The 13,033-nt window shown below is 37.6% G+C and overlaps 1 protein-coding gene and 1 long non-coding RNA gene across 9 annotated transcripts in view; one reads left to right on the forward strand and one right to left on the reverse strand.

Moving 5' to 3' along the window:
- LOC122453868 overlaps nucleotides 1-7,132 on the reverse strand; it is a 45,954-nt gene extending 38,822 nt beyond the window's left edge. For both annotated transcript variants that reach the window (XR_006273203.1, XR_006273204.1), the window contains exon 1: nucleotides 7,032-7,132. This is a non-coding gene — a long non-coding RNA (uncharacterized LOC122453868). The remainder of the gene's footprint in view (nucleotides 1-7,031) is intronic.
- The window catches only part of MBD5 (methyl-CpG binding domain protein 5), a 195,255-nt gene that overhangs the window by 116,536 nt on the left and 65,686 nt on the right, over nucleotides 1-13,033 (forward strand). For all 7 annotated transcript variants that reach the window (XM_043488160.1, XM_043488157.1, XM_043488159.1 and 4 more), the window contains exon 3: nucleotides 7,054-7,227. The gene's annotated coding sequence lies outside the window, so the exon portion shown is untranslated. The remainder of the gene's footprint in view (nucleotides 1-7,053; nucleotides 7,228-13,033) is intronic.

The raw sequence follows: 13,033 nt of genomic DNA on the forward strand, positions 1-13,033 counted from the left end.
GCTTGGTTATATTTTATGAACTGCTGACTAAAGCCTTGCCACCAGTTTCCATGTAGCTATTTAGACTTCTTAAGAGTATTATTTTTATTTTTAAGTTTTTAGCTGGCCGTTAAAAAAAATTGAGTCCATTGTTATATGTGTGCTTAGTTGTTCAGTTATGTCCAACTCTTTGCAACCCCACAGACTGTAGCCTGCCAGGCTCCTCTGTTCATGGAATTCACCAGGCAAGAATACTGGAGCGGGTAACCATTCCCTTCTCCTGGGGATCTTCCAGACCCAGGGATTGAACCTGGGTCTCCTAATTGCAGGCAGATTCTTTACGGTCTGAGCCACCAGGAAAGGCCACTATTGTTATATATCCAGATCAAATTATGCGAGCAAGAGAATAGCTACAGTGTACGTATGCGCCATTAAAAAAATACAAATACAACTTAAGAGTCTTCTTTCTACCATATATCCTTATCAGGCCTTTACAGTTCTGCAGTGGCAAATCAGTGTGACAATATTATACTAAAGTAAGTCCTCTTGCTTAATTTAAGTTTTGGGTGGTTCTTGCCCATATTTTGTATTCATGACCAGAGATGTGAGTAAAGATAAGATAAGTCATTCGGTAGTGGAAACGAGATTTTCTTTACCTCCCTTAAAGCATCTAGACCATTTTGACTGTAACAGTCTTAAATATTGCCAAAGCCAAATTTGCTATTTTTTTAAAGATGCCATTTATAGTAGCTTTTCTGTGATAATCACAATTGTCTCAAGATTATAAAGCTAATAAATAATACTATAATGTGGTCTCTATTTATATAATGGGGGTTCCATTTAGATTTTTATTAGACAAAAGAGAGCTACAATGAAAATAATTTGAAAACAACTGATCTAGTTCAGCCCATTACTCTTAACAAATTGAAAAATTAAAGCTCAGGTTAAATGTCTTGCTCAGTTATACAGCTAGAAAATTGTGGATACTAAACTTCCTGTTAATTCATTGTTCTTTCTAGTATTTCTTTTCTCTGAGTTCCTATAGTACATTTAGTTTATGCCATGCCATTTAGCATTTATTGCCATGGTTTGTATACAGGCATTTATTTATTTATTCAGTAGGTAATATCTGTTTGCCAGGTACTCTTCTAGTAAATGAAGATAGCCCCTGAACCCAGAAGTTGAGCTGAAAATAAAAAAAGTAGATTCTATTGAGCTCTCATTTGATTTTGGCTAAATAACCAGCTTGTGTATCACTGAGTGATTTTAACATATCATTGAGAACTTTTCTTTTTTTATGGTTATATTGTAGGGGAGTAAAAAAGCCCTCTAGGTGAGAAAAACAAAAAAGTCAACTCAAACCATACTACTTTTATACCAAGTACCTGATAATGTCAGTATGTAAAAGAATATGGGGAGTGCTGTTACATAAAAACAGCACTGTAGAAAGAGATGGTTGGTAACTCTTAGCAGGACTGGAAGAGCCATAGTGGAGGAGTTCTATTCTTAAAGAAGTTTGCTTTATAAAAGTAGGGGGAAATCATTCTATGCACAGGGAACAACAGGTTCATAGGCAGAGTTCTGAACAGTTCTGGCATTTCCAAGAAACATTAATGCAGCAGAATACTAGGAGGTCTTAAGAAGTGTGGTGTATAAGCATTTTTAGGCATCATTATATTGGGCTGGAAGAAGCACAAGCTGAAATCAAGATTGCCGGGGGAAATATCAATAACCTCAGATATGCAGATGATACCACCCTTATGGCAGAAAGTGAAGAGGAACTAAAAAGCCTCTTGATGAAAGTGAAAGAGGAGAGTGAAAAAGTTGGCTTAAAGCTTAACATTCAGAAAACTAAGATCATGGCATCTGGTCCCATCACCTCATGGGAAATAGATGAGGAGACAGTGGAAACAGTGTCAGACTTCTCTTTTGGGGGCTCCAAAATCACTGCGGATGGTGACTGCAGCCATGAAATTAAAAGACGCTTACTCCTTGGAAGAAAAGTTATGACCAACCTAGATAGCATATTAAAAAGCAGAGACATTACTTTGCCAACAAAGGTCCATCTGATCAAGGCTATGGTTTTTCCAGTGGTCATGTATGGATGTGAGAGTTGGACTGTGAAGAAAGCTGAGCACCAAAAAATTGATGCTTTTGAACTGTGGTGTTGGAGAAGACTCTTGAGAGTCCCTTGGACTGCAAGGAGATCCAGCCAGTCCACCCTAAAGGAGATCAGTCCTGGGTGTTCACTGGAAGGACTGATGCTGAAGCTGAAACTCCAGTACTTTGGCCACCTGATGTGAAGAGTTGACTCATTGGAAGAGACCCTGATGCTGGGATGGATTGGGGGCAGGAGGAGAAGGGGACGACAGAGGATGAGATGGCTGGATGGCATCACCGACTCGGTGGGCATGAGTTTGAGTAAACTCCAGGAGTTGGTGATGGACAGGGAGGCCTGGCGTGCTGCGATTCATGGGGTCGCAAAGAGTCGGACACGACTGAGCGACTCAACTGAACTGAACTGATATGCTTGAACAGTGAAAGTAATGAAATATGACTTTTTATATTGTATCTCAAGTATTCCTCATACTTCTACCTGTTTATGTTCCTAAGTTCTTTAAAAACACTACTTCCCCATCTCATGGTGACAAGTGCAGTACCACAATGACAAGGGCTCTGTATACCCTTATTGATTAATAACACTCATCATTCACTCAATCAATACTTTTGGCTCTAGCATGTATAAGATTTTATACTTTGTGATTTAAGAAGTTAAAAAAAAAGAAAAAATTAGTGATACAAAACCAGAGTTCAAGGAGCTATTGAACCCAAAGCAAAAATTAGTCTGGGATAAACCATAATGGACAGGAAAAGGTCAGTCTTCATCCTAATCCCAAAGAAAGGCAATGCCAAAGAATGCTCAAACTACCGCACAATTGCACTCATCTCACATACTAGCAGAGTAATGGTCAAAATTCTCCAAGCCAGGCTTCAACAGTATGCAAACTGAACTTCCAGATGTTCAAGCTGAATTTAGAAAAAGCAGAGGAACCAGAGATCAAATTGCCAGCATCCACTGCATCATCCAAAAAGCAAGAGTTTCAGAAAAACATCCACTTTGCCTTTATTGACTATGCCAAAGCCTTTGACTGTGTGGATCACAACAGACTCTGGAAAATTCTTAAAGAGATGGGAATACCAGGCCACTTGACCTGCCTTCTGAGAAATCTGTATGCACGTCAAGAAGCAACAATTAGAACTGGACATGTAACAACAGACTGGTTCCAAATGGGGGAAGGAATACATCAAGGCTGTATATTGTCACCTTGCTTATTTAACTTCTGTGCAGAGTACATCATGCGAAATGCCATGCTGGATGAAGTACAAGCTGGAATCAAGACTGCCGGGAGAAATATCAATAACCTCAGATATGCAGATGACAGCACCCTTATGGCAGAAAGTGAAGAGGAACTAAAGAGCCTCTTGATAAAAGTGAAAGAGGAGAGTGAAAAAGTTGGCGTAAAACTCAACATTCAGAAAGCTAAGATCATGGCATCCAATCCCATCACCTCATGGCAAATAGATGGGGAAACAATGGAAACAGTAAGAGACTTTATTTTTGGGGGGCCCAAAATCACTGCAGATGGTGACTGCAGCCATTAAAAGACGCTTGCTCCTTGGAAGAAAAGCTCTGACCAACCTAGACAGCATATTAAAAAGCAGAGACATTACTTTACCAACAAAGGTCCATCTAGTCAAAGCTATGATTTTTCCAGTAATCACGTATGGTTGTGAGCATTAGACTATAAAGAAAGTTGAGTGCCAAAAAATTGATGCTTTGAACTGTGGTGTTGGAGAAGACTCTTGAGAGTCCCTTGGACTGCAAGGAGATCCAACCTGTCAATCCTAAAGGAAATCAGTCCTGAATATTCATTGTAAGGACTGATACTGAAGCTGAAACTCCAATCCTTTGGCCACCTGATGCAAAGAACTGACTCATTGGAAAAGACCCTGATGCTGGGAAAGACTGAAGGCCGGAGGAGAATGGGACGGTAGAGGATGAGATGGTTGGATGGCATCACTGACGCGATGGACGTGAGTTTGAGTAGACTCTGGTAGTTGGTGATGGACCGGGAAGCCTGGCGTGCTAAATTTTGCTGCTGCTGCTAAGTCGCTTCAGTCGTGTCTGACTCTACGGCAGCCCGCCAGGCTCCCCCGTCCCTGGGATTCTCCAGGCAAGAACACTGGAATGGGTTGCCATTTCCTTCTCCAAAACATGAAAGTGAAAAGTGAAAGTGAAGTTGCTCAGTCGTGTCCGACTCTTAGCGACCCCATGGACTGTAGCCCACCAGGCTCCTCCATCCATGGGATTTCCCAGGCAAGAGCACTGGAGTGGGGTGCCATTGCCTTCTCTGGTGCTGAAGTCTATGGGGTCGCAAAGAGTTGGAGACGACTGAGCGACTGAACTGAAACCATAACGGAAAAGAATATTCAGAAAAAGAATGTATACATGTGTGAAACTGAGTCACTTTGCTGTATAGCAGAGATTGGCACAACATGGTAAATCAATTATACTTCAGTTTTTCATTTTAATTAGCAAGGATTTTTGTCTATTATGTATGCTGAGTCACTTCAATCATGTCCGACTTTGTGTGGCCCCATGGAGTGCAATCTTCCGGCTCCTCTGTCTATGGGATTCTCCAGGCAAGACTAGTGGAGTGGGTTGCCATTTCCTCCTCCAGGGAATCTTCCCAACCCAGGGATCAAACCCATGTCTCCTGTGTCTCTTGCACAGGCAGGTGGGTTCTTTACCACTCGGGCCACCTAGAAAATCCTTTGCCTGTATGGTGACTAATATATCCATATGTTCACAAAGCTTACTCTCATCAGAGACAGATGATAATAGGATAGATAGTAAAATATGTAGTTCGTTATTAATAGTGGTAAATACTAAGAAGAAAAAATAAAGTTAGGAAAGAGGGGAAATTAATTATTGGAGAGGAAAAGGGAAGATAAGATTATTTAATTTCTCTTGCCTTGATTTTCTGAACTCTAGAAAAGAAAAAATAGTGGTGGTTACCTATTGTGACAAAGATTAAATGAGCTGATATGTGTGTGTATAAAGTCCCCGATGATAGGATATCAGCCAATATTATTTATACATTTGTCTAAAACAACTTTAGCACAGTAGTCATCTTATTTTCATCACTTATGGACTTCTTTTTTTAAAGGATATAGTTACAGTTTTGAGCTACTTTATCTACAGGATAAGACTCCCTCATCCATATATGCTTCTTTTAGCTTCTACTTCCAATACAGTCATATCTAATATCACTTTCTTAGAGGCCAATCATCATTCTTTCATAGTATTTCTTCTGCAGAACAATATTTGCTCATATAGATGTCAGGTCATTTTCTATTTAAGTCATCGAGCAGGCATCCAGATCTTCCTATGGAAAATATTCACTAATGCCTCATCACTTACATCTCAAGGTTAATAGGTCTAAGAAAATGAGAACTTTATGCTTGCTTTCCAGCTAAAAATGAGTAGAATATTGGAATTGTTATTACCAAACAAATATAAAATCTTCAATATTAATCTTTTCAAACTAGGATCATTTGCATAGATTAGCTAAAGTTTCAGGTCTCCTAATAACCTTTCTTTGCCTGTGTAACCTCTGTGCATCCTTAAACGTATCCTGCCTCCCCCTTTCCCTGAAAACTAGACTTGCTCTTTGTGTTCCTTTAGCACTCCATACCTAATCCTATCACAACTGGTATTACTCAGTATTGTAATTACCTGTTTACCTGACCTGCCCAATTCCCTATGCCCACCTCTCAGGCAGTAAGCTTCTTGGGCTGGGATGGGTAGTGGACACCGGGGAAGCTAGGTTCTCTTTGTGTCTGTGTCCCAAGTATCTGTTACAGTGCTTCACATATAGTTGATTATCAGTAAATACTTAAAACATTCAGTATAATGCCTGGAGTACCTTTAACATATCAAGATTATAGAAACTTAGTTATTTAACCTTGGTCCCACATCCCTTAATTGTTTCTTTATCTCTCTTGGCTGCTTTCTGAGGAATAGCATTGCTCAAGCATGCTGCTACCCCTGTCCTACATCGTCCCCTGTCCTTCTCTGGACCAAAATGAAAAAGAAACAGGAGGCCAGATATTTGGAAACATCCCAAAGTTAGAGGAGCACCCTGTGGGGTAATTATGGTCCAGGATGTGACCCCTACTCTTCCAATTTAGAAACACTGGTTTTGCCATTCCTCTCAAGGTTATGGGCCTCTAGGGTCTGACACAGGCCATCTATATTTCCAATAACTTAATTTATAAACCAGTTGACTGTTGATTCGTTTGTTTACACTGATTGAAATACTTGTATCTGATGCCTAAGTCATAAGTTAATGATATCAAAGCCTCTGTGAAATCCATCAAATAATCAGAAGATTGTTCAGTGACTATGGAAACGGAGCAAAATGAGTTAAATTGCACCAAAGATAATTTAACCCAAGCTGAGGAGCAGCCTTGTCATTGTTTCCCTGATGGCTAGGAGAAAATTAAGTAAAGAGTAATAAGGTCTCAAGTGTTTTGAAAGTGTTTACAAATTTTTTTCTTATTTGCTAAAAGAAAGCACTTTTAAATGTCAGGGGGACAATGTCATTTTGTAACTCAATATTGATAATGTACAGTTTGGTTCCATAATTCTTGATCCCAACATTAAGTTCCTGAAATAGTGGTATTGCTGACAATGGTACTAAAAAAGAAAGAAAAAGGATTAAAGTTGGATGAGCATTCTCTGTACCCTCTGCCTCTTAACGATCACCAAAGTCTAGGGGTCAAATCAACTTCATTGAGAAAGTTGACTGTGCTTGTGTTTTTAGCTGGCTTACTGGCTGGCATTCCTTCATAAACTAATAATGCATATCCACTGAGAGTTTATCCTCTACCCATGTGAAGAAACTGTGAAGTATAGGTTAAGTGGTCATTAACAAATGTAAGCTGTACCTCTTGTCAAGGGCTAGAGTCTGTCCTTCAAGCCTTACCTTAAGGTTCTTTGTATTCCAGAGGTTGGAAACCCAAGTGCCTACAGAGGCCAGGCTGGTGGGAATGAAGCAGGAAGCCACTGCAGTGAACTGGAGAGCCGAGTCCTGTCTGAAGGAGCAGCCGCTGATCTGTTCCAGATAATTGTTGCAAGGCAGGAATGCTGACCTAGTGTTACCACATTGTCCAGTTTCCCAGGTAAGCAAGAAATGCAAATTTTCATATGCTTTCTGATTTAAATAGTCAGTTAATTCACTTGTATTATTATTCTCGAACTGTGCCTGCACCAAATACTACCACTGCTGAGATTTGGCCTAGAGCCCTCCTGTTTGTAACTTGGTTTTATATCTTGCTCTCCAGTTCCTGTTTGTTGAATTGGAGAGTTTATTTTCTACAGGTTTTGCTTTTCTTCAGCATATTCAGTAAAATATTCTATGGGTTTTGTGCTATTGAAACTACCTGCCTCTCTGAATTGAACGTTTTATGCGTAAGTTTTCTTTGGCTGCTACCTTTTCTCTGCCACCTTCAGCATTCCAGTGAGCAGTCACATGCTAAATGGAGTCTCCTTGAGACACTTTTCATATGACACCACTAACCATCTACAGGTGTTACTACTTACTCATTTCATTCCTGATGTGTAAGCTAAATAAACACAGTAAAATATCATTTATTTTATGGAACTTAGAGATTGTGTGTTTCGGGCTCCCCCTTCTAAAATTAACACAGAGACCATCTTCCTCCTCTTGCATCTTAAGAGAACTTTTCAGATAATTAATTAGACTATGGTTATCTTTAATGTTTAATTATATTTGCTAGAGACGTTGATTAGACTTGAGTGTTCCTAAATATTTATACATATTTAGAGACATGTATTTGTTTCTCCAGTGGCTGAGGAGTCTTCCTATTTTCTGTTTGAGTAACCTCATTGCCAGGTAAATTGAAGAATGCTAAACATTTTTTTAAGTAAAAGAGTACATAAACATTAGCTGTTTCAATATGTTGTGTAACCCAGAAATAGACCAAAGTCATGTTTGTTTCATTCTTAGTACAGTTTTAATTTTTAAAAAGCTGATATACATTATTTTTTAACAATGATTCAGCCTATTGAGCTACACCTTGAGTAATCAGAATACCAATCATGCACAGATAAAATGTGAAAATCACCCCTTCAACTTGCTTACTGCACTCTTAAAAAGATTATGTTAATGAAGGCAAGTATTTTTTTTTATAAATAATCCTTATGAGAAACTTTACTATACTATAAAATAGCAAAAGTAGCCAAGTATGTTGATGCTTAATATACCAAAGTAAATTGTAAATAAATTTTCCCTCAGAGTTGTAAGGAGTTTATTATGTCCTAGATATTCTGCTGTGACCTACTATACTTTAAGACAGTTCTCTGAATTTTTTTAAGTAATATGTATTTGGAATCCGTGATTATTCTCTTTTTGACTTTTAAGAAAGTAAAATGCATAGTAAGCATTTTCTTCATGTGCATACAAACTCTCACTTTCCTTCTATATTTTCAAAAGCACAAAGGGAAGCTTTAACTTAAAGTTAGTTGTCTCAATTGTGTTTCCTTTATAGTCATGTAGAGTTGGCAAGGGCAAAGAAAGAGCTCAGTGGTGTGTAGTAATGCATGTGAATTCCTGAATATTATCAGGGAGGATTATAAAGAAAACTCAGTTTAGACTTGGAAAGCCAAATAATGACTGGAGAAACCAGGAAGGCTTCTCTGAGGAAGTGACATTTAAACTGAGATGAACAGAAGTTGGTTTAATGAAGAACATGAGTGTGGTGGTGAGAGATGGCATTTCAAGCAGAAAAGTAAGAGTGACAGGCTGAGGCATTTTTAGAACCAGCCAAAGGGATAGCCTTAGTTTTTGTTAGTACTGTGTAGGCCATTTTGGTTAATGTGTTCTTTCTGACTCTCCTTTCTCCCCACATAGAGAAGTAACAGCATAATACTAGTAGACTTTCCTGGTGGCTCAGACAGTAGAGAATCTGCCTACAATGAGGGAGACCTGGGTTCCATCTCTAGTTTGGGAAGATCCCCTGGAGAAGGAAATGGCAACCCACTACAGTATTCTTGCCTGGAAAATTCCATGGACAGAGGAGCCTGGTGGGCTACAGTCCATGGGGTTGCAAGGAGTCAGATATGACTGAAGCAACTTAGCATACACACACATAAATAATAATGTAGATATTTATTATGTGCTAGGTATTGGTTTAAGACTTTTAGCTTATTGTATCCCCAAAACAGAACAGTTCTATAAAATCTCCATTTTAAAAGGAAAGAACATTGTAAAAACCTACCCAAGGTCAGAAGGATGAAGCTACAGGACTTCCCTGCAGTCCAGAGATTAAGACTACAAGCTCCCAAGGCAGGAGGCACAGGTGCAATCCCTGGTGAGAGAACTAATATTCCACATGATGCACAGTGTGGCAAAAAAATTCAAAAAATAAAAACAAAAATAAACCGAAATGACTATCCTCAACAAAACCTAAGAAAAGATAGAGCTACATAGCATCTCAATACTGTAGTTAATTTAAATAAAACCCTATTTTAGACTTTCAGATCACTTCCAGTATAGTGTTTGGCTGTTTGAAATAATACTGCTGATTCAGTGGGTTGGAAGACTAGGCTACGCTCCATGAAACAGCTCATCCATGTTCCACATGGTGCTGGCAGGTCTCATGTGTGTGTCTGGGGCTTCAGACGGACCAGCTGGATTTCTCTCTCTCCACATGGCCTCTCATCCTCAAAGGGCCAGTTCCAGTTCTTTGTGTGACAGGGGCATTCCAAGAAGCAAGAGTGGAAGATACGAGGCCTCTTGAGGCTTAGGCCCATCCCTTGAGCTGTATCACATTCTACTGATCCAAGCAAGTCCCAAGGCCAGCCCAGAGCCAAAGGGTAGAGTAATAAATCTCATTTCCTAATGGAAGGAACTACAAGATCTTTGTGGCCAATTGCAGCCTGCTACATTTAGGGTTTAGTCTTCTAAAGGCTTCTGTGTGCCTGGAATGTGTAAGTTGCTGAACGTTGGTAGCATGAAATGGCCTGTATAAGTTATCCTCCTGACCATTGATGGGCAGAGTTCAGTTTGTTTGTTACCTTGCCTCTGAGGACTGATGTCATCCTCATACACAGTTTTTGAACATTAACATTATTCTACACTGAAAGGGCAAGGATGTTTGATACCAGAGAGTTTTAACGATCAGGGCAGGAAAGATCTGCTTATGATATCCTGATAAATTTTGTAAAACAGATGTAAAGTGCGCTGGGGTAGTTTGGGGTGAGTAAGTGGAGCCTGGCAGAAGCATTAGGCCTCTTACAAAAGATGTATCTGAGAGGTCTGTTTTGGAAGAGGTAGCTACACAGTGAAGATAAGAACCAAATGAAAATAACAACCAGAGTTAAAATGAAGCTAATTTATTGGAAGATTTTTTAAAAATGAAAGAAGATATAACTGTAAAATGAGCGTTCTCATAAATAAAAATGCATAGCTTAAACAAATAGGTGAAAGGTGAAACAGGTGGCAAGGTTGGATGGGAGGGCTGGCTAAGTGCTATAAAGGAACTGTGTAAATTGATATGAGGGTGAAAGATAACTGAAAGGGGCAAATATCATTTAGGGTTACCCTAACAAGCATAATTTAACTAATGGAAAGAAGATGAGTATATCCATTTATTACCCAATCAAATAATAATAATAATGTTGTAGCTACTCAGACATTATGCTTCAAAATGCTAATGCTCATGTTATTTCTTAATCCAATCATATCTGTTGTAGCATGTACATATTGTTTCAGAATTTAGGTAGAGAGGTAGGTTTCACGTGAGCCTTTTTTCTAAAGTGTTGAACATGAGGTGTTAATCCTTGCAAATGTCAGAATGGAAAAGACTTCCTTTTTTTTATTATTGAAGTATAGTTGATTTACTGGAGGAGACTTCTAAACTTTGCATATTTCATGAGTTAACTTTATAATCATTGTATATAAAGTATGTGATAATTTATACTTCTGTTAAATATTGGTATTTTATCTAATTTACATGGTCTCATTTTGATAAATCAGTAGTTCATTCAGTATTCATTCTATCCTACTGTGTATCAAAGTAATGCTACTGAGCACAAGATTAATGTGTGATTAATGTGATAAACATTTTAATAGAATTTACTCATAGTATCACATGACTTAAAAATCAATTCATTGTTTTCACCATTAGTCAAGTTTGTGACATTATTCAGAAAAATATATGATGTTTGTTGTTATTCAGAGAATTTTATGAAAAGTAGCTACTTATTTTCATGATGTCATATTCTCTGATATCTAGTCTTCTTGGTATTTTGGGTATAACTTTTAAAATATACACTTAACACTGCATTACACAGTGAGTTTATTCTTAGGTTCACAAGAATGTCAGTAAAGCAGAGAGAGAAAAAGCCATCTATTGCCTTAGCATCATGTTGAAATATAGGTTTCATTTTTTTATGGTTTGAATCATTTTAGTGGTTCCTTTATTAATCCAATTAAAGTGTGTATATAAGCTATTTAAATAAAATTCTGATATGCTTTACAAATAAAATAAAAAGTTAGCATATTATTTTTCTTAGAAGCCCTATAATACTTTTTCTACACAAAAATTATTACTCAGAGATTGTGAGATCATTAGGGATAAAGCTAGAGCAAAAAAAAAAATCCTTTGTGTTTTTTGTCAAGGTGCATAGTAACTAGCTTCTATTGACTTCTTTTTAAAGCTTCTCTTTCATTTTAGATGCCTGTGTTGCTAAAACCTTAGAAGTCTACATGGTAAAAATCAGGATATAAAACTATGTTGGCTAATTGGAATGTACATAGTCTTCATCAAGTATTTAAGCACCTCTTGTAGGCCAGGCACTAAACCTGCTTTAATCAGGAAATGAAACTATTGGAAGAACCTAGAGAAACAAGGTCCCTGATGCGAGGAGTTAGTTTACATTCCTGTGGGGAAAGATTAACAAACAAATAAATGATAAAAAAAAATCAGTTAATAAGAGGTATCAGTGAATTAACAATTTGTTGGAGAATACTTAGGATTTACAGTGTCTCTTTGAGGAGCTGATTTTAATTCTGAATGAAGCCAATGCAAAGAATTAAATCAGGTCACTAAAATTCAGTTCAACAAAAGCCAATTCTCATAGGCTTATTTGCATATTAAAAGGGGGATGGAAAATGAAAATGTTGGTAGAATGGTGGCAGATATTCTCCTCAGAACACATATACATACACATACCCTACTTTTTGAATTTTATTTTTATTTCTTCCAGAAATGGTTGTGACATCAATTCAAATAATGTCCTGTGTGTAAGATCTATCCCTGATCCTCAGTGTTAGTGAGATAAAAGTGCCTTTCATGTTTCCGTACATTTTTGTTTTAATCTGTGTCTTTTGGGCTTAAACCAAGCCATGTAAACAGGGTAAGTCATAATGAAATCTTCAGGAGAGGTAAAAAGAAAATGTTGTGGATATGTAGTTTTTATGTTAAATTTGAAAAAAAGGATAAACTGTTGTTTTTAATCATAAAAGTATAAAAATAAAACTTGAATGAGTCTTGAATAATTGGTCTATATAGAAGATAAAGTTATCAGAATCTCAGAGGCAAATAGAATAGACTATAATATTTAGCAAAAGAGGACATACATGGGTTTTCAAAAGTTTGAGATGCCTGGCCTTCTCAGTGAACTATCAAAATGGCAATGATTTACGTACGGAGATATTTATCTCAGATTTATTTGTAACTGTGAAAATTTAGGAGAAAAATCGATTTCCACAAAAGGGAAGTAAATATTGAATGCCACAGTAAAATGCTTAAGTTGAAAATAAAGTGCAAAGTGGTAATAATTCAATATTTAAAGAAGGCACTATTATACATAGAAAAAAATTGGAATTAGCTTAGTTTTTTTCAAGAGCAATTTGGCAGTGTCTCCAAAGTTTAAATGTGCAGACCCAACATTAATATGACT

The sequence above is a fragment of the Cervus canadensis genome, chromosome 15 (assembly GCF_019320065.1).
Source record: "Cervus canadensis isolate Bull #8, Minnesota chromosome 15, ASM1932006v1, whole genome shotgun sequence".
In the NCBI taxonomy this organism is placed as follows: domain Eukaryota; kingdom Metazoa; phylum Chordata; class Mammalia; order Artiodactyla; family Cervidae; genus Cervus; species Cervus canadensis.